Genomic DNA, 23,057 nt, shown 5'->3' with positions numbered 1-23,057 from the left:
AGAAAACAAAACTTTCCTGGAAAATGACTGTGTCTAAACTAATCAAAACGAAAGAAATATAGGTCTTGGTACAACTTTTTCATGACTTTCCAATTGGCTGATTTCAAGAACATAAAAATGAAAACCCAGCAGTACCCCCAAACAGAATCCTCACCCAGGTAAATCATTACCTTTGAAACAATATAAATAATCTATTAACTCATTACTCTATCATTTTCAACTTAAAAAGAAGAAAAAAATCTTCTGGGCAGAACTATTTGCTCACATCTCCAAATATTTTCTACTCTGTTTAACAAATGTGAGTTTCTATGAATTCTTCTGGTTTGCCAGGATGTGAGCAGATTTCAAGTAGGTTTGTTGTGAAATCAGTGCAAGGTCTCTACTTCACACCTAGGGTTCCATTATCACACGGCAATGAGAACTCCCTTCCCACCATCTGCATCTGAGCGCTAGAACAGATCCCGCCCTTGCATCCTTCACACTGCCCCACACCCAGGTGGTAACTGCTCTGCCACTTTACCCAGAACTCTCCGCATCCTAGTAGTAGACATTTAGACTCACAAAGTCATTAAGATTAGAGGAAGTTCTTCAAAAGTGCAATTCATGCCTTAAAAAAAAAATTAAACATTACAAAGTAGGAGAAGCAAAACAAAATTTGTGGTAAGTTCCTGTAATATATTAAACATCTGCAGTTTTGTCTCTATGGGGATGTGGGGTTGTGCTGAAGTCACATCCTGATAACATCTGCACATCACTGATAGCTTTTGCTTTATTCTTTCTGGTCCGCTGATGAGAGATTCTTTAACATCCCTTCAGTCATCAAGACCCCAGTTGAATTTCTTTGCTTGTGACAGCCTTAAAGGTGGTCTCATTTACATTTGCGAAAATGTCACAATATAGAAAGATATTTTCAGTTTGATGTTTCATCCCTTCCTTTTTTTATCCGGATGCTAGTTTTAGCTTTTCAAATGAATGTCGATCTCAAAATAGATTTTCCATGAAATATATTTTGTCTGATTTTTGAAACACCATGTCTACAGCGGAAGATTTTTTTTTTTCCCAAAAAAGTTTTCAACGAGGAATGGCACCTCTGCTTCTGCTTGTACTGCGGGAACAGCTGTGTGCCATGTAGGGGCTAGCTGGTTTGACACCCAGTAACACAGCACGTACCAGCTATTATAAAAGGTCAGGTATTGACAGGATCAGAGTTTCTTTTGCTTCCCTAATGATCTCAATTACATCTGAGCTGAGTAAATAGTCAATAAGCAATATCATTAACATATGTAGAAAAAGCATTTATCTTACATTTCCAAGATGATTGGCAACGCCCTGTGAGGCTCCAGGAGGTCTTTGAGATTCCAGCTGTTTTAAAAGAAGATGGGACCATGAGAAGTAACATTGAGTATTTACCTAAGTAATCCTAACATATCTGAAAGGATTATTTATAATGCTAAATACATCATTTTTGATGCAACCAGCCATCAGTTAAAGGCAATATAGAAGATAACTTTACTGAGACCTATTACTTATAAATTTGAAAAGGATTACTTGGTTTTGAGCATTAATTTTCTTCATCAGTTTAGTGATTTTTCCTTACCTACCTGGAATTCACAGAGTTGAATAAATTGCTTTGCTGGCATTCTTTCTAAGAGTTGAGATCTTATTCATAAAACATACCCTTTTTTAATCTCAAAATATTTAGCATTTTTTTATATCATTTATTTCTAATGTAATCCTATTGTGGTTAGAGAATATACTCTGGACAATTTCCCTTTTAAAAAAAAATGTGTTGATACTTATTTTTCAGTCTACACTATTGTCTACCTTGGTCAGCTTCCCATATATACGTGAAAAGAAAGTGTATCCTGCAGTGTTGGGTGAAATGTTTTATAAAATACTGTTTCAGCCAAGACTATTGACAGTACCAAAAGTTCTCTACCCTTATCAAATTTTTTTGTCTATATGTTCTATCAATTATTAAGAGTAGAGTATTAAAAATGCCCAACTATGATTGTGGATTTAAGTACATCTTCGCTTCACAGATTTTGAGACTTGTATTTGTATTAGACAAATACACATTAAAAATGTCTTCCTGATAAACCGACCCTTTTATCATTATGAAATGCCCGCTTTATTTCTGGCATTACTCCTTGTCTTGAAGTCACTTAGTCTGATATTAATATAACCACACAGTGAGGAAACACAGATTTTATTTTTAAGTGTCTGGCTACATTTGTGGGTCAAATACTTAGAAGGAGTGCATCAACTTACCCGTCACCTTGCATTCCCATAAATATCAACCACAGGGGTGAATTTATCCTTTCACATCTGTAACACATAGCCTTCTAAGACAGGAGCAACTAGGGAAAGAAAAATCAACTAAGTGAAAAATAAGTGAGAATATGATACAAAATAAATCAAAATATAGTCTTTATTGCTCAGAAAACTTCTATCTGTGATTTTTAGAATGATTTTAATATCTCCTAAAATTTTCAACTCAGTTATGAGCTGTTGTGAGTTGAATAGCATCCCCTCAAAATCCATATCCACTCAAAACCTCAGAACCTGGCAGCCCTGGTGGCTCAGCGGTTTAGCGCCTGCCTTCAGCCCAGGGCGTGATCCTGGAGACCCGGGATCGAGTCCCACGTCAGGCTCCCTACATGGAGCCTGCTTCTCCCTCTGCCTGTGTCTCTGCCTCTCTCTCTCTCTCTCTCATTCTGTGTCACTCATGAATAAATAAGTAAAATCTTTAAAAAACAAAAACAAAAAAACCCCAAAAACCTCAGAACCTTATTTGGAAAGAGTATACCTGATTTTTCCCTACCCCCTTAGATAAAACGTTCTTCTTGCCTTTACACTCACACAGAAAAATATTTTTATAGATTAAAAAAAATAGTACTGTGCAACATGTTCATACTATTATAGTAATTCCGCTTCAAGTTTGGCCAAAGATGTATATTAAATATCAAGTGACCTTGATATACATAAGAGAGAAATCATAAAATTATAATATTGACAACAATACTAATAAAATGCAAATTACTGCTAGAGGTCTTTGAATTTTGTAGGGAACATCTCTTCAAAGTCGATTATCAAGGTAGTGTCTCCAGAATATGTAGAACACAAGTTCCCAAGTCTCAAGAGGCATGACCTTGGCCCAGTCCTCCAGTTTCCAGAAAATTCAAGTTCTTCATATGTAATTGAGGGACATAACAGGCTTTCAAATATAACTTTGAAAGCCTGTCTTGTCAATTTTTAGTTGCACCTAGTAGGAAACAGGCCAGTGTTGCCCTATTCATGCTTTTGCAGTGTTGATTCTTGTTGTTCAGCCTGGTGTAACCTCTGAATGATGAGAAATCTGGCGAAGCCTGCTGTCCAGTTTCCTTGCAAATCCATTTTTGGTCACAGTACTTTTCAAGTAAAGCTCACACTTCAGTTGCAAGTATGAGTCTGTGTCAGGCATGTAGTTCACATGTCTTTCACCTCATAAGCATTTGGATTAACTTTTAGATTTTGCTCTCATGTGAGTAATTGAGATCCCCTAATGCCAGAACGTGCCAACTACTACTACCATTCCTGGACTTGATTTTGAGGTATTTGGCAAATTTATCCAAGGACTCTTCCATTCTCAGACTACAGCCTATATTTGTGATTCTGTCAAGGCAGTATAAATGCAATTCACTAAAGTTTAATGGGGGATTGATGGTTCTTAACAAACCTACAGACATCCTGGGAGATAAATTACCTGTGTTATTCTTGATTCTTTTAGGAGAACATTTACAACATACGTCTATCTTTTACTGTCACCTTTGGTGATCTTTTCTAATCTAATTAATTTTTGCCTCTTTAGTTTGCGGGTTTCAAACAAAAATATAGATTTGGTTGCAAATTCTTCATTTCTATTGATAATGTCCTTTTTGACATTTTTTCTTTACCAAGTTCCTTTGACCCCATCCACAGTCTCCTGATCTCTTCTTGCTTCTCTGATTACTCTTGATTCTTTCTCTGCATTTCCCTGTTTTTTTCCCTTTCCCCTAAGATTAGGTTTCTTCTCATAGATAGATCTAAGCTTTTTTTTCTTCCTTTTATAGTTTCAACAATGACTTTGGGGACACCTCAGTGCAGATGACTCCCAAATCTATACAATATTGAAAAACTTAACTATTATTTCTAATAAATCTCTTCTACTTATGCTTTATATTTCAACAAGTCTCAAAGCCTCATACATTTCTGAATCACTATTCATTCCCTTACATTCAGCTTTCACATGCTGTATGTAATCTAACCTCCAAATATTTTTTGAAAGCATTCCTTTCTCCCCATTTTTACTGTGAAGGTCATATTGCCAGCAGTGTGCCATATGTCATTCACCCTCAACAAAAAATGTGTATGTGTATATATGCACGTGAAAACATACATGTATTTATTATAAATGTTATCAATATAAAGGATGTGTAGCACACAATTTAAAAATTATAATAAAATATATACTATTCTTTGTTGTAAATTTCACAGATCCAGTTCATTCTTACAAAGTTCATTTATTGATTTTCACCAAACTCTCATACCCAGAGCCAATCAACAATTACAATTGATGACCTAATGAAGTTCTGCTATAAACATTCCAAAACAATAAAGGCATATGTAGGAACTTCACTCATTCAGTAATAACATGGCAACTTCTGGACAATAACATTTTATTTTATTATTTTTTTAAAGATTTTATTTATTTATTAATGAGAGAGAGAGAGAAACAGAGAGAGAGAGAAAGACAGGCAGAGGGAGAAGCAGGCTCCATGCAGGGAGCCCGACGTGGGACTCGACCCCGGGTCCCAGGATCAGGCCCTGGGCTGAAGGCAGCGCTAAACCGCTGTGCTACCTGGGCTGCCCTAGACAATAATATTTTATTAGAAAAATATCCTATGAATTTTTGTGCTATTCACAATGGAATGACTATAGACATGACATATTTTAAGTTTAATCTGCATTATTAAAATTTTCTTCATTACTTTCTTAAGTTGAGACAATAAACACTCTAAAAAATCAAGTCATGATTATAGTATTTGCCAATCACTGTAATGTAAATACTCTGTCATGACTAATTTCAAGCTACCATCATAATGTCACTAAAACTGAGTTAGGAAGAGACGTGCAATACTACAGCACTTTAGCTTGTGTACAATGCAGATATGCATTACCTGAAATGCATAGATAATAGTTAAGTATGAGTACTTTTGAGTATTTATTACCTTTATTTTTAATAGGAATTATTTAATTGGAAGTTCACTTTTAATAATGATTGTGTATAAACACTCACAAAATTCCTGAAAACTCAGCAATTGGCGCTCACTAGCAAGTACAGGCTGACTCCAGAACAGCACTGTTTATTGTACATCTAGCCTGAGCAATGATTTCCTAACTAGTCCTTTTCTTTTCTTATTACGAAGCCATCTTACATATAGTTTTCAGATGACACATAGATGCATGACTCCTATTCAAACATTCAGAATATTTCCCATTCTTAAGAGAATAAAGCCTGAACCTTAGACTGACATTTGGGAATCTAGGTCTGGACCTTCTAAATATCCCTCACCTCTCAACTTCTTGTTATAATTCACTCTGCCCACACTTAAATTCTCACTGTTTCCAAGATACTTTCTATATTCTTAAGCAGTAGTTTCGCCCAAGATTTTTTTCTCTTTCCATCCTTGCGCGTTCAAATCCTATACACACCACAAGATCAATTAAAAATTCAGATTCTGTGTGAATTTTCCCCTCTCTCAATCTGGAAATAACTTGTTCTTTTGCTTCTCTCATCACAGCACTCATTTTTCTACCTTGTATCCACTTTCACTGCATTTTTTTGATGTGTAAGAGAGTATTGTCATTACTGAAAATATATACTTTGTTCTAATGAAACTCGGTTTACAGAAGAGTATAGCAAGGCCACAGTTACAAGACAGTATGCTAACTGCTACTGTGAAGGACTGCACCTTAGGCTACTAGTCAAGCAGAGAAAAAGGGAAAAACATTGTAAGAGGCTCAGCCAATTTCGGCAGTCTCCCACCCCCGAAGGAAAAGTCTATCGGATGCACAGATATGGCAGGAGTGCAGGGCACACAGAGGGCAAGAAATGAGGTGTGAAAGCTCGGCAGAAACCTTCTATGGCAACAAGCTCGAACTTCATTCTGTGGGAAATTGAGAACTTTCAAATGATTGTGTTCTCAAGTAACTATCACTTTGACAGCTGTATGGAGGGTGGATTGAAAAGATGAAAGATTAGGAAGGGAAGACCAGACAGAGTCTTTTGAAGCAATTTTGGAAAGAGGACTGCTAAAGCACTGAATTCAGGTAGTGACCGAGAAATGGGAACTTAGCTAAAATTAAGATTATTTAGTGACTGGATGTTTGAATGAGAAGGAAGAGTCAAACGGCCTTCTGGTTTATGTCTTTGTTCAATGGATGGGCAGTGATACCTTTTCCTTAGTAGGTGGGATAATCATATAATTGACCATTCAAAGCTGGACAGGTTTAAGAGCTAAGGAAGATGCAAAAAATAATGGGAATTATAGAATTTTAAAATTATTTTGCTTTGGCTAATTAGCTGTTCTTATTTTATTGGTGGGGCTATGCAGCAGATCTATCCAAAAGTAAAATTTCCAAAATAAAATTATTTCTAAAACAGTACTACTTCTATTTTCATGAGTAGAATATGTCAGTTTGTGTAGACATAATTATGAGTTATATGTGTACCATAACCAAGTCTGCATATATATATCTGCTCCATAACTTTCTTAATCTGTTAAAAACATTGTTTTTACTATGATGCCACTCTACTCCAAATTTCGTTTGTATGATCACCGCAAAAACAAATAGTTTTATTTTCAGTGTTGCCCTTTGTAAAGAATTTACAATTGAATTTCAAATAATGTCATGCATTTCATCTATGACAAAATGCACTTTCAAAAGCTTTACTTTGATTCTGTAAATTGGATGGAAAAAAGTAAACTACTTTTGGAATTAATTTTCTACTTGAAATATCTGATGACACTGACATAAAATTGACATCATTTAACTCTTTAAGGAGTTTTTCTCCTAATGGGTCAAAAATAAAAACAATCACTTCATTTTTTTATATACAAAATAAATCTTGGGATCAAAATAAATGAAACTAATTGAGATGAGCAGTCATCTGATCTAAATGAAAACTCATGTCAAAGAGTAATAGATAAACATATTGACTATATAGGTAAGTGTTAAATAATTTACTTTGGACTCAGTCTCTAAAAGACATTTCTTTTTTACTATATACACTGATGGTGCCTAGCAAATTGTCATCTTCTATTTACATGTACAGTTATGTCCCCTGAGGACAGTGTATAGTAAATGTCAGCTAACCTTTTGTGCAAGTTAGTCAACATCAAAATATCTTGACGATGATAAACCAATATTTAATTGTTCAACAAACATGCACTTTTGTTTTTCAGTTTAATTTTTTGCTTGAAAGGAAGTATATTGTGAAATAGAAAAGTATTACCAAAAATAAAACAATTGAATAGTTACAGAGTTGCATAATACAATAAATATCAAAATCACTTTAACAAGAGTGTATCAATTATTATTTATATTTTCTGTGTCAGGCTGTGCTCAGCCTTTATTACCTGCTTACATTTCATGTATACACAATTTATAGTTTCCCATTTTCCCACTGACTCCACTGATAGATGACTGCACATCTCACAGGTCTCTGTATGGGCCCTGGCACAACTGGTTTGTATGCTGAGTACCATCAGGGGCATCAGAGTATAATACCCCACTCATTACTCCATGGACACCACATGCAGTTAGCTACTTCAGATGAAATGGAAGGTTAGCCACACTGCCTCTGGAAAAAAGCTAGGAATAGAGAAATGGTTTATCACTGGTAATTGAATGAAAACTCTGTTCACCTTGCATATTACTACCCATTATTGGATGAGCCCATGGCAGAAGCTAGTGGAGTTCTACTAAAGTCCTGTAAGACTAGTTTAATTCAACCATTAATAATATTCTGCTAAAAATAAAACGTTGGAAACAAACAGAAAACTAGACAAGATGCTGGGCCAACAGGAACAAATTTAACTGTTCAGGAAAACTGGGATGTATAGTCGCACTAGTAGCAAGTCTTCCTCCAATGGCCAAATAAATTTATTTGAATTCCCAAATTACATCTTGTTTTCAGACTATGTGTGGGCACACATTTTATTAATGTGTGATATTGTTGGCAGTTTTCAGATTTTAATTTTCTATTCCAAATTCCAAGATGTCCTTTTCGTATCCATATTTTTGCCTTTAATGAAACTGATTTGCCAACATTCACCATGGCCTTTACCGTGTATTTGAAAAATATGTATTTGTTTTTTCATGTTCAAGGATATTTGAAGAGGGACAAATCTTGGAGGGAAGATGATTTCAGTTTTGAGCATGTCAAAAGTGAGGTATCTAAGAGACGCGAATGAAAAACTAAGTAAGAAGACAGATATGTGGATCTGAAGCTCAGGAAAGGGCTCTATGCTAAAAATACAGATTTGGGAATCAAACTTATAAGAGGCAATTTGAAAACACAGGTGTAAGTAGCATGTCTGCAGGGAAACTGAATAGAGAAAGCTCAGGCATAGAACACTGAGGAACAATATATATAATTTTATATATATAAAAGGCCCTATTACTGCAGGATCCAATTTCAGCCTGGTTATTTACCAAGTCTGCCATAAATCACTCAGAAAGAACTGTTCTATCTAGGTGTGTCCTCCACAGTCATGGTTTTCCACATAATCTTACTCCTGGTCACAAAGGTAAAGCCACCTCTTGGGAATGAGGATCTATTCTGCGCCTATTAGAATTATAAACAGTTAAGAAGTGTAACTGGATTGTAAGATCTAAACTCCAGGGTGGGAGCACAGCCATATTCTCTAAGTGAGGAGGGAGAACTCAAATGCAAAGGCAAAGACGTAACATATGGCAAGTGACCACTTTCTGGGTTTCCTGCTACAGACTTTTCTGTTCTTGGTTCCTATTTAATTTATTTTATAACTGTCAATCAAGTATCTTATACAACTATTAATCAAGCACTATTCATCATGTGCCAGGTACTGAGATGGTATTGATGGCCCCAGTAATAAAGGAATAAGTTCTGTGGCCTCTTGAAGCATCCCTTCCTGAGGTTTGTGTATACTCTCTTGCTTAGAATGCCATATATCCTTATAATAAATTTCCCCTGGATTCAATGTTAGCTTCAGCTGATTTCTATTGATAGAAACCAAAAAGCCCAAGCTTTTATATGGCTAATATTTGTATCTTCCTCAAAAGAAACCCTGGTAGCTTATGCTTTATCTCCCATTGATACACAATAAATGTTTGTATCATTAGTGACTGAATTAATTAATGAATGGATTGCTATCTAGTTTTAAGAATTCCTGAAAGCCCACCCTAACTCTAGCAATAGATTCTAGGAGCAAAGCATTTTGTGGCAAAAATGTTGCTTTCTGCTCTCCACCCCCATCCCAGCATCCTATCAGGAATCTAGCCTACTTATAATCAGAACCTTCTAGCTTGTTTTTCTTCAGGAAGAACAAAATCCTTTAGGCTGAGAAATCCTGAAAAGCAGATTGACATCAAACTTGTTTGCATGTTCCAAAGTAAGCATTTCAAACATGTGGCTCTGCTTGGTTTCCTATGGAAAAGGCAGATCCCGTTTCTTGCTATATGAATTTATCGTTAGCCATCTTTGAGGATAGCTTTGTACAACAGCCCCCATCTCATGCTTTAACTTGTGACTTACCCTAAGACTCCACACAACATGAGATGCTGCTTCATACCTGCATTCAGATGTCAAATGTAAACTGAAGGTAGCTATTGTCTCTTCTCTGAAGAATCTGTAGTGTAATACCCCGTTCTTCAAACATAATCGCATAACTGATTAATCATCTGTAGATTATATTCTTTGACTCCAACTCCAGTGGAACTGAATTGAGACTGAGTTCCACATTCGGACTGGTGAGAAGGTGATTGAATCCAGGAAATTTCAATGTTGTCTTCTAGGTTCCTGGCCTTCTGTTTATGTTCCTCTTTCTCCATCTCAATGGCAATTCCATCCACACTGAAAAAGCATTGAATTTTCTAAGTTTCTTTCTATGATATTCCCCACCACACTCACTCATCAAAAAGGAAGAAATCTAATATCTGCCATTTATAGATGTTAACTGATTGATTGACTGATGACACTTGCGTGTGAATGAGATTCTGTAAATGCCTAACCATAGTCAGGCTTGTGTATTTTAAGCCTTTTGTCTCTAATTATGGAATGAAAGACAGTATTCCTGTTAAAGCAATTTCAGGCATTTGCAAGAAGAAAGGCTAGAATGTTTCTACAAGGTAGGGCCTACACTAAAGGCAAATCCGTTTGACTCCTCTTAGGATAATTTATATGCATTCAGAAAGAACATGAGGCCTCTCCTTGAAATGGCCTCTTAATCATTTAACAATGGGTTCAGAAGGGCCTTTTAGATGCTGGTTCCTGGGTACCTGGTTACTACTGTTTTCTGACTTCTCTGTAAGCCTATAGCCATCCTGCCCAAAACAAGTGTTTTGTAATCATCACTTCTATAGGAGCTTCACTTGATTCCAGATCAGGTAAGACCATGGGGTTAAAAGGCAAGGCTACTAGAGCACAGTAGGTAATAAGAAGAAGGAGCCAGAGGTAGGCTATGGTGTGAGTTAAGACCAGTATTCAGCACCATGATCAGACTCAAAACAAGCTTCCAATTATAAAATAAATAAATCACAGGGATTAAATGTACAGCATAGGGAATGTAGTCTCTAATATTGTAATAACATTGTAGGGTGACAGATGGTAACATTTAATCAAGGTGAGCACTGAATAATGTATAAAATTATTGAATCACTATATTGTACACCTAAAACTAACATAACACTGTATGCCAACCATACTTCAATGAGTATACATTTTTTTAAAAGATGGTGAGTGGAGATTTCAACTCTCTGGATTAATAAAATACTCAAAGAGCCTGAAGCAAACATCGGGCAGAAATGCAAGTCTCAGCAGAAGGATGTAAAGACACTATCTTAGGGACATCTGAGTGGCTCAGTGGTTGAGCCTCTGCCTTCGGCTCAGGTTGTGATCCTGGGGTCCTGGGATGGAGTCCTGCAGCAGGCTTCCCATGGAGAGACTGCTTCTCTCTCTGCCTATGTCTCTACCATTCTCTCTGTGTCTCTCATGAATAAATAAATAAAATCTTAAAAAAAAAAGATACTATCTTAAGGATGAGAGTCATCCCAGGCAAAACTGTGGTCTTTGTGAAGGAAATGGCAGATTGAAAGTGCTGCTTTGGAAACCAAGACTAGATAAATCACCAAGATACTAGTCCCAAGAAATAGTTATCACCCTTGGACTAAGGCAAAAAGCTCCCCCACTCTAATTCCTGTATTTTAGAGAACTCTTTTGGGGCCTTCCTCCAGCCATGCTACTTCCTGTGGAGCAAGGAGTATACTATGCTAAGAAGACATACCCATCTGAAGCCTGTACCCAACCTTCTAAACTCTGCTCACATGACCCTGAGTTTGCTTCTAGGACCTGAATAGCCTAGGCCCCCTTTCCTTGTCCATTTTCACAGTAACTAACAGCATCAGCTGTATGGGCACCACAAGACTACAAGGTAGCTCTGGGGAAGAAGGGAAAGTGGACAGAACTTATATGCCGACATGCGGCTACAATACCCACCCACGTGTACAGAAGATCTCTTCAAGGTGCAGAATGAAGCTGGAAGTGAAAAGAGTAGGGAAATAGCCAAGGGGACTTCCATTTGTACTCTTGGCTTGGTGCTTTTTGACCAAAGAAAAAATTGATCCCAAAGCATGCGGTCTCCTTGAACATCTAGGTAAAAAATTAAGAAGTTACAGATCAAAGGTTAGTGGACTCCAAAGGTAAAGATTCAATACAGCATTCTATTACTCTTCCTCTCATAGCTGATGGATAAATTACCCTACTCTATGTTTGTTTGGTTGTTTTCCAATCATTGCCCTTCCTAAAAGAATAACCATCATTTTCAAATGTATAGGGTTTTATTTATTTAATTAGTGCTGAATGTGTTTGAAAAATTCCAATTTAGGGATTGCAAATTCAAATACCTAAGGGTTCAGGAGTGGGAAGAGCCCATGGTAACTTTGGGGTATAGGAATCATCCAATGGTGTCTACATTTTGAAAACAAATGAACAGGGGCACCTGGGTGGCTCAGTGGTTCAGCCTCTGTATTTAGCTTAGGTCGTGATCCCAGGGTCCTGGGATCGAGTACTGCATCGGGCTCCCCACAGGGAGCCTGCTTCTGTCTCTGCCTACGTCTCTGCCTCTCTCTCTCTGTGTCTCTCATGAATAAATAAATAAAATCTTTAAAAAAAAGAAAACAAGTGAACAAAAAAGACAATTTGAAGACAGAAAAAAACATTAAGTGAATGGGAAGAATTTAGGCCCACTAGCTTGCAACCTCTAAATAAAACTTCTTCTTCTTGACTTCCTAGGATATATCCCTATGCTTTCTTTGGTATTTCTGAAAATAAATTTTTGTTTAAAAAAGAGGGTTTATTAGAACATATGTTTTTATTAATTAGCATAATGTAGGAATTGTGTGCTTAGTTTACTGTGTTTCTCATTACTAAATCTACCAGAAAAAGAATATATGTTTAACAAGAATGTTGTTCATAATCCTATATCTATCTGTGAGATACTATGCTCTATATGTCCTAGAATTAGTCTGTATAAAACAAATAGACACACACAAACCTCTCCTTGCTTTGATATAAATGGTTTTCCCACAAGTAACATGGGTATTTGAAATCACATAAGATATTTAATATATAAGACCAGTCACTTAGCAAGTTGGGTCTTAGAAAAAATATAAGGAGTACAATTATTAAGAAATAAAACCAAAACTTAGGATCCAAACCAGATATATACAACAAAGTTAGTGTTGCCAATTTGAAATTAGTCACTTTAGGAAGACACGTATTCCACTGCTAAGAATATTTTTGGAAATCCTCTTTTGGGAATTTTTTGGATACTTCTGGTACAAATCCTTTGAAATATCCTTAGTGATGGTGGATCTTCACCAAATGAGGTCAGATTTTATTTTTAGAGAGAGCAAAAAGCCAATCAAAGCCAAGTCTGCTGTATGAAATAAGTGATCAAGCTGAGTTGTTCCACTTCTAATCAAAATCAAAGCATGCTTATAAATCCCAGAGTGCTGTGTTTATGTGGCTTTAAAAGTTTCTACTGGCATTGAAGACAATTTTAGATAAAAGTTACAAATATGTCCAGAGTATCATTAGAATATGTGATTGGTTTCCTAAGATAAAAATTTTTAAGAAAAATCACACTTGGATGGATAGATTTTAACATACATACATTTTTTAAAGTAGAAAAAGACATTTTTTCCTCACACTAGATATCAAAATGAATTCTGGGTGAATTAAAAATGTGCTTTTTAAGTTAAACCATAAAAATCTAGAGGAAATTATAGGTGTTTGGCTGAAATCACAGTAAAAAAGAGCCCATAGCGAATATACTGATATAACTGATGGTTGAAAAACTAATATGTCTGAAAAACAATGTAAAAGACAACATATGGAATAAAGAGGTTTAGTAAATTCACACTTTCTAAAAATGGGATACTTTTTATATTAGAAAAAAAAAACTCGCTATATTCAGTAAAAACAAAGCATCAGTCTCTAGACTATGGGAGCATAAACTGGCATGACTTTCCTCCAGAACAATTTGGTCCTATGTAAGAAATGCCAGAAAAGCATGCATTCTCTTTGACCCAGTAAGTTGTTTTGTAAGAATTTATTTTAAGAACATCATTATGAATCCACAAAAAAAAAATTTATACTCAAGTTCTTTGTACTAGTGAAAGAGAATAATGTAATCTTACGTCCAACTATAGAGGATTATATTAGTAAATTTTGGCATTTCTATATAATAGAACAAATAATGACAGGTAAGTGTTTGTAATATACAGGTTGTCAAACACTAACACATCTACAGCCATTTTATTTCCTTAGACAGACATTCACTCTATTTTCAAATATTCTTAATTCAATCAATCATTTAATGAGGAACAGACCATTGGCATTGTGTGTGTGTGTGTGTGTGTGTGTGTGTGTGTGTGTGTGTGACAAATCTCTGCTTTTGAAACACTCCTATGCTGGCTATGTTGGAAGCTCTTCATTTCTGGATAAAGTGTTCTCTCTCTTCATGGAGTGTTTCTCACTAGCAATGCCATACACTTTCTTGGAACAAAGATGCACAAGAACATTGCTTCTCACACAGAGCTGCCTTCTTTGGTGGGCACATTGTGTTGTTTTACTTTTTCCTTTTAAGAGACGAGATTTCTGCTTTGGGAGACATTCAGAGTAGGTGATTTAAAGCTTGTATTTATCACTTCAGGAATTTAGTCTGTTTTTAATGACAATTTAAATCATAGAGAACACCACCACCCAATCTACTCATACGCTTTCTAGACCAGATGACCACTTAAACTGTATCTTTCTGCAGATCTTTGCACCTTTTCACATGTGTTTTCTTTTAGTCACATCTAAGAATATGATTTTGATTCATTTATTTTAGTGTGTGAAAGCTAGAGCTCCATCATATTTCAGGCTTGTTTAATAGCTTATAGGGGTTAAAATATCTTCAGTGAAATAACTATTCAGCTACATAACAGAGGGTATTTTCTGAGTATTTGAGAAGAAAATCCCCCCAACAAGGACCTTGTAGACATGTCAGTACATCTCAATTGTGGGAAAAAAAAAAAAAAAAAGATTTTTTAGGCTAAAAAAGAAGCTATTGAAAAAGGGATGATACTAAAATACTGGGGACTTTTTAAGGTTCTATTTTTCAAAGATCACATTTTATATGATTTTTCAAAAATGCTGATAAAATCATTTTAATCACTAGATTTACATTGTTGATTCAAGAGGAGTTAAAATGCATACCACGCCTTTGATTTACTTACTAAAGCTCTAGAAAATTAAGGAAATTATTTTGAATTACAGTTATATTTCTCACATTAGTGAAAACTGATTTCAGAAAAGTATAGAACAGACATTAAAGTATGGACTTCAGGGATCCCTCGGTGGCGCAGTGGTTTAGCGCCTGCCTTTGGCCCAGGGCGCGATCCTGGAGACCGGGAATCGAATCCCACGTCGGGCTCCCGGTTCATGGAGCCTGCTTCTCCCTATGCCTGTGTCTCTGCCTCTCTCTCTCTCTGTGTGACTATCATAAATAAATAAAAAAATTTAAAAAATAAAATAAAATAAAGTATGGACTTCAGAGTCAAACATAATAATCCATTGGAGCCATGGTCCTGCCACATATTGTCTTACTTTGGGCAAACTGTTATATTTCTTTCAGGTACAAAGGTATAAGGATACATATCCTGAAAGTTCATTAAAAGATAAATAAAATGGAAAAGACTTTGTAAAGTTCTTGGCTGATAAGAAGCAATAAATTAATGGTGATTAGTGTTTCTACTACTAATATCAGTTAGTATTAGTTTTTTAACACCAACTTTAACACTCACTAAATATCACAGTAGTCTCTTCTCCTGCACTGCCCCACACCAAATTATGTTGTCTCTACAAGATCCATTCAATTCTAACTTTTTCCTAACACTTCCTTGACTTTTCTGGCATTTGTTAATCTAGTTTCTTCATGAGTGTTTCTTACGCCTTAGCCCGCATGAATCGTAAACCTCCAGAGATCAGATTAATGCCTTCTATTGTTTCTGAATTGCTTAAAACTTATTTATTATATCCTTGTTCTGGTTATTTATTGCTATATAATAAATGCCAAAACTTCATACCTTCTTATTATGTCTTGTGATTTTTCTGGATAAAGCATTTGAACAGGGTTTAGCCAGGTGGTTCTTCTATCTCATGGGATGTTGACAGTCACTGTGAAGTATTCAGGTGGTATGGATTGGTAGGGAGTGTCAAAGATGACTTTGCTCACATTCTGGTGCTTTGGTGTGGCTGATGGAAAGATTGAGGTCATCTGGGACTGTTGACAGGAAAGCCAATGCCTACATGTAGAGTATGTGTGTTGTCTCTCCTGCATGGTGGCCTCATAACGATTGCTGGGGTTCTTACATGTCAGCTGAGGTCATCAAGTATGTGACCATATAGGACTAAGAAGTCTTGTGGCATCATTGTTATTGGCTGAAACAGTCACAAGCCCACCTAAATTCATGGGAAGTAGTCACAGATCCCAAATTTTGATGGGAGGGATGTCAAAGAATTTGCATTCGTGGTTTAAAACTGCCACAATACCCTTTGATATAAAGAGTCCTCTGAGAGTAGATTCTAGGTCTGGTCATATGTATATCACCAATGATGTCTTATGGATCAGAATATATTCAATAAAGAAAGGAACTATAAGGAATAAGCTTTTTAAAAGTTAATTAAAAACTTAGCCATTGTGGGGCACCTGGGTGGTGCAGTTGCTTAAGCATCCGACTCTTGGTTTTTAGCTCAGGTCATGATCTCAGAGTAGTGACAGGATTGATCCGAGTATCAGACTCTAGGCTCAGTGATGAGTCTACTTGGGTTTCTCACTCTTTCTCACTCTGCCCCTCCTGCTCATGCTCTCTCACTCTCACGTAAATAAATAAATCATAAAAAACAACAACAACTAGACTCTGTTCATATTTTCCATAGTTAAGAAAAATCTAATTATTTTGAAGTTTTTCATACCAGAAGCTAGCCTTACTAAAATTCACTACCATGAAATGAGTACTTCCTTGTAACTGTCTCCTGAGTCTTATGAATCTATCTCAATCTCTCTTCTTTTTCTTTTCTTGTGAATGTGTGTCTGTTGTATGATTCAAAGTCAGAAGATGTAGTGTTTTCTACTAACAGCTCTGTGTAAGCCACTTCTTTGCCTCAGAGCCAAATTTCCACTTTTGTGAGAATAATAATGACAATGATAACAATAATAAAATGAAAGTAGACATTATTTAAAGGTTCCATAAAGATCTAGAACTCTCCAACTGTGGGTTTACTATTTTTATAACAGCAAGCAGGAGAGAGCCAGAGAGTGGTAGAAATATGGCAGGTACTGGAGACAATAGGACATGGATTTTTGTTTCAGACCTGCCATCTGTTAGTAGTGTAAACTTGGAGGATGATAATAGTTTCTCTACTAAGTTTTCAAGGTCATGGTGAATTTGGTGGGATAATATAGATGAAAAATCTTGAGAAACTATAAAGAGCTGCATGGTTGGGAAACATTCCTCACCCTTCTTAAATGGATGAAGAGAAAGGAGCAGGTTGTACTAGATGTTGAATAGCTTCTGTTCTTACACGAAACAGTTTGGAGCACTTCTATGAACATGCATCTCTGCTGGAATATCCACCTCCAGAATCTGCAACTAGGCCCAGCCCATGTAAACATCACCCCCTTTTCTTCCTTGGAGGCTGTATTTCTAATCATTGAAAACATGCATATTGCCAGGGAAAGGCACTGATAATTCAGCCGCCGAGCCAGTATAGAGAAGTTATTCATTACCGGGTTCAATCCAAGGTCAAAAACATCAAACTCCAACCATTAAGCAAAATGGTGACAGGCATGGTAGTGATGACCCAGAGTGAATATATTGCTCATAGGAAGCAAGGTCAGGAATACAGCAGGCCTGACAAAGGTTGCCGAGTCAAAGTCAGGAACAAGCAGCCTATAGTCCAGAGGTACATGTGAAACAACATGCTCCAGCTAGACTAGAGGAGGGCAGGAAAGGGTAGGCCGGCCACCAGCCTGTCCTTTTCCAGGCGAGGAAGCCCTCAATATCTAACTACATGTACAAATTTTGTTTCTGTGCTTCAAAACTCCTTCCTCTTCAGGGTCTAGACCTCCTTACCCTGATAAGTCTGGGGAAGATATAGAAAGGGAGACACTCTATCTTTCCTGCTGAAGATGGCAGTTTGTTTGGGCCTCTAAAGCTCAGAGCAGGGTCTGGGATTACTCCTTGAAATCCGTCTCCTCTTCAGTCAGCTTCAGCCTCACTACTCTTTGAGCCAGATTACACTTTAACATTCCCTTTGGAAGGATGCTGAATCTAGTAGATTTAAGGACTGTTGAATTTTTTAGAAGTCAGTCCTTGTGCTCTCAGTGATGAGAATAGTCTCCTAACTTGTTTCTTTGTCTAGGCTTCACAAAAAACAACACTTGTATCAGGGCAGCGTATAAAACACAAAGCTCTGTGTGTAGTTCCTACACTGAAGAGAACTGGAATAGTTTGGTTGTAGGGCTACACTGTGCCATAATATATGAAACTGCTGTAAGGAGTGGCTGATTCCAGCATCTTACTCTCCACTGAAGTGGCTACAGACACCCACCCAGATACCAAAGTCAGGAAAGGGTCATGCTCCGCCTTGCTTTTGTTTAAGACACCTTCTGGAAGCCCAGTTCTTGCCGGCCACTGCAAAGAACTCTCCTGCAGCTCTGGGTGTCTGGGAAATGCCTGTTTCATTAAGGATCCTGAACCCTATCATGTTACACTTCAGAAGTAGTGACCAGCTTACTTAAAACAAAGAAGCTTTGACCTTTCTCCCCTTCTGAAACCAAAAACAGATGAAGTTAAAGTGACTCATTTCCGGCTTTAAATATGCTCTAAAAAACATTTTCTCAAGTAGTTTTGGGCCTCTGGGTTTGGGGGGTTTTGTTTGGGGGGGAGGTTGCTTTTTCTTTGCTTTATTTTTACATAAATATATCTCATATCCTGCTTGTCAAGGTCAACCTATTTATTATTTATATCCATGTGTAGCCCACTATATATATTTTTTTCTTTTGGCTTTCTTACTTTCTTCCTTTTTTTTTTTTAATCTGCGTTGTTTATAACCATGACCCTTGATCCTCCAAGTCTTAAAACAGCTTGGCTTTCAGCAGCTAAATCTGACAAGGTCAGCATTTTTCTGTTTATTCTGAGAATACTATTTACCCTCTGGGGTTTTTAAAAGCAATTCTGTAAAACATCACTTGGAAAAAGTTTGCAGCATTCATAGAGACTTCCATAAAGTCAAATCACCATAAATGACAACCTCTTGCTCTGATTTTTTAACTCTGGGACAATCATCACTACCTATTTGGTGCCTAAGCAATTGCACTAACCAAAATTTCAAAAAAAAATTAAATTACAGATTTAAAATAATCTCAGTTTGTGTCCCTTCTGGCACTTGCCTCCTTGAATCAAAAAGCTGGTCAAATAATTCTTGTGTGTTGCCCTTTAGGAAAATATTTTCCATTAGGAATTGTATGATATGTTATACTGTTTAAGTCATAGATTAGGACAAAAAGAGGAAGTGGATCTTTTCAGTAGCCAAGCTATAGAACAAATCTACTTTTGATCCAAAGGTAAGTTGTGAAGCAATGGGGATCATAACTTGTACTTAGAGACAAAAGCTATTTCTGAACTGGCAAAATTGAAAGTGTCATTTTTGAAAGGGGACTAGCTTATTTGTCCAAAGCTCAAAGATAATCCATCAGGCCTGGCTACAGTCCTTCACTGACTAGGGCTAGGGCGCACCCCTTTGCTTCGGCAGAAGCCCCTCAGATCCCAACAGCCCTCAGGATCAAGCTGCAAACACAACTTTCTGGCTATGCAGCTTCAGTAAAGAACATGTCTCTGCTGCATACAGACCGCCCACCAATAGGCTTGCTGGTAAACCAAAGTATGTAATACATTCAGATCTCATTAAGAAGTTTATTCACTAGACTGACAGGAGAAAACATTTAACTCGAGCAAATGCACTGCTAGTTAGAGTGCACTGCACTAGCAAGCAGACCTCTTTTTGGTGGTGGATGAGGGTCGGAAGGGGGTGAGAGGACACTGGGGCCTTTGGGAATGTTTTGTGGTTTCTTCAGGAAGAGTACGGATACTGGAAACTCTGGCTCAGGATAATCAAAGGGCAGGTGGTGCCTGGGAGGATAAACACTGCTAAGTCTGCATTTATTCCTTTAGCCCTAACTGTACATTAATTCAATAAGAAGCTCTAATAAAATAATGCATTTTTTCAAAATGCTTAGCTGGCATTTCGGGTGGAGTGGGCAATTTTTATTCTTTACCAAGGAATGCATCTTGAAGGAATTGGTGAATCAAGTTTGCGCTGTAGGCTGCTCTGGCCTCCAGGGGTCACCCTTCCCTTTAATGACTCCACAACAATACTCTGAGACCCCACCCTGAGAGACTTTGGTCTTTTAGCAATTTCTTGTGCCCTAGTAACTCTGAGAATCCCCGAGATTGCTTTTATGTTCAAGAATGTGTGCTGGTTGTCACTTTCCCCCTCAGCCAGCCATCTGTCTCTGTCTGCTGCCACACCCTCTGCCTGCAACCTCTTGCTGCCTGAATCTGACTCTGCCATTTCTGCTCCCTTCATGCCATTTGGTGCCAAGTGTAGACACGGGCTTATCTCCGTTTTTCCCCAGAGCACAGGCAATAGCGAGCTGAGCTATTTAGCAAAACTTCACTGAAGGCTTAGGAATAACAGAAGGGAAGAAATTGCAAGGGAAAAATAAAAAGAAAGAAAAGAAATATAGGACAGGCTACCACTAGATTTGTAGGACTCTCCCCCAGAACGTGTGTACCTCCACAGGGATTCCCTACTAAAATCCCTTTTATACACACACACACACACACACACACACACACACACATACCCTTCATGTTGCTATGGCTAGCTTACTTCTCTCTCATCTGGAATCAAGACCCTCAAATCCTCTGTGATTGCCACAGAGGGGAATATTTATTTTCCTAAAAGGAAACCTGATGTGATCTTCAAAGAATATAATCCTCTATATTATCATATATGCCAGCTTCTCTCTGAACATTCTCATTCTTTCCAATGGCTCAAACTTTCTCAGAATAAAATCTTTGCTTTATCTTACTCTATTTATTTTAATCAAGAAGCGGGGGCAAGGAGTTGTATGTTTAAAAGGCAGGATGTTTCTGGGTTCTACTCATTCATTTTCAATCAAATATTGGCGTCCTCCTGAGTACCCCGTTCCACTAGGGAGTTATCCACTAAAAAGAAGCACCCAGTATGATTTAAGGAGAGGTTCTGGTGGCTTGAAATCACTCAGAATCAAAAGAAATAAGTGAACAGCAGAGTCCTAGGCAGACAGGGATAAGGCAAGAACTGGATTCTGGAGGCTGACAGATTTTAGATGGTGTAGAACAACTGAGGAACTGTTAGGAATTAGACACGATGGTGACACTTCTGAGGGAAAAGCAAAGACTAGACAGATTGGGTATGGAGAGGCAGAGGATGGAAAAGAACACTGCAAAACTGATCTCAAACTAGGATTTTTAATATACTGTGTCTCCTCAGTGAGATGGACTTTCTTGTTAATGGCTGTAGAGTGATCGGAAAACCCAGGAGGACTAACTCTGAGCTAGCCAGGGGCAAAGACCAGAGACATGAAATAAAACCTCTGTGAGGTCTGCCATTGTACTCTCACCTGCCCTCTTCTCTAGGGACTTAAATCAGACATTTGGGCAGGGCAATAATTTGGTGCCCCTGCAAACCAGCGTAGTGAAAATATTTGTTCACATTGATTCAAAACAGGACCTCATGGGATGCCTGGGTGGCTCAGTCAGTTAAGCATCTGACTTCAGCTCAGGTCATGATCTCAGGGTCCTGGGATCAAGCCCCACATACGGCTCTGCACTCACTGGGGAGTCTGCTTGCCCCTCTCCCTCCACCTATGCTCCTCCCCACCCTCTGTCTCTGTCTAAAATAAATTAATGAATCTTAAAAAAAAATCTTTCCCTTATGAGGGAAAGATTAAGAAGGAAGATTCCTGTTAGTGGCATTTCACATCAATGACCCAAATTTGAATACTTCACTCAGTAAATCAAAGACATTTCTGAGAAGATATTCTGGTGACTAGCTATTGTATTTGATCAGCTCATCTTCACGCCAAGTAGACTTTCAAAGTATTTTTCCCTACAGTATATAACTTTTCCTGGACGTTTTCCAATAAACTGAATTTGCCATCTTGTTAATTTCCCAACGATGTTCCTTAGAGACAGGGGACTCGGGCACCATCTAGCTGGTCCACCTCTCAATGCGAATTTACCAGCCTCATGGCACTGCCACCTGGAGCTACTGACATCAGCACCATTGAACACAATGACTCATGCCCTACTTATCGGCGTGATAGAAAACAAATGGTACATTTCGGAGCATAGGATCTTTCCTCTTGAGGACAACCACTAAATATTGTTGAGTTGAAATGAATAAGAAATAGTGGGTCTTAGAGGACAAGGAACAGTAGAAATGGAGGCAAAGATACAGAAGATGTAAATCCAAAATGTGCGATAAATCAAATGAAGTTTGGAGCCATGTCTTTGAGCTACCATGTCTTAAGAAAACATTTAAGAAATTTCCTGAGAATATGCTCCATTCTAGCTTATGTAACAAAAAGAACTTGGGACTTTGCAAGCCTGCCATTTCATTAACATGTTTTGCATGAAAACTTCCACTTGGTTTCTTTATACTCACTTTCAAAATGAATATATTCTTCTGCATTAACATTTTATATAAAATCATGATCTAGACATGTACATGTACTGCTAAAATTAAATCATCAATAATCACTATCTAAAATGAATTACATTCCAAAAGCTCTGGCTAATGATTTATCTCTTCGTCATGGAACCGATCTCTATCAGATTGATTTATGTAGCAGCCAATCATGTTTCAGTAAACTGCAGCATGCACATGCATCTTTAAGTGATGATAAGCTGTGACTGTCCATTTATTTGTACAACACAGCAACAAAAAAAAAAAAAAAGGAGAAAGAAAGTCCCAGCCTCTTTCAAAAGCTTCACACGGTGACCAAATCCTCTAAGTAGTGATAATAGCCAATTCTATGTAAAATTTCAGAACAACTGATATAGTATCAAGCATATACAAAAACATTCACAAAAACAGTAAACATTAAAATGGTGAC

General features: G+C 37.3%; 1 long non-coding RNA gene across 4 annotated transcripts in view; it reads right to left on the bottom strand.

The window, feature by feature from the left end:
* LOC102151391 overlaps positions 1-23,057 on the bottom strand; it is a 298,291-nt gene that overhangs the window by 49,230 nt on the left and 226,004 nt on the right. For all 4 annotated transcript variants that reach the window (XR_005356690.1, XR_005356691.1, XR_005356688.1 and 1 more), the window contains 4 exons: positions 11,780-11,932; positions 9,858-10,138; positions 2,272-2,360; positions 1,306-1,362 (listed from right to left, as the gene is read on the bottom strand). This is a non-coding gene — a long non-coding RNA (uncharacterized LOC102151391). The remainder of the gene's footprint in view (positions 1-1,305; positions 1,363-2,271; positions 2,361-9,857; positions 10,139-11,779; positions 11,933-23,057) is intronic.

Source organism: Canis lupus, chromosome 3, assembly GCF_011100685.1.
Source record: "Canis lupus familiaris isolate Mischka breed German Shepherd chromosome 3, alternate assembly UU_Cfam_GSD_1.0, whole genome shotgun sequence".
Classification (NCBI taxonomy): domain Eukaryota; kingdom Metazoa; phylum Chordata; class Mammalia; order Carnivora; family Canidae; genus Canis; species Canis lupus.
Note: the sequence above shows the minus strand (reverse complement) of the source record. Positions and strands in the feature narration are given on the sequence as shown.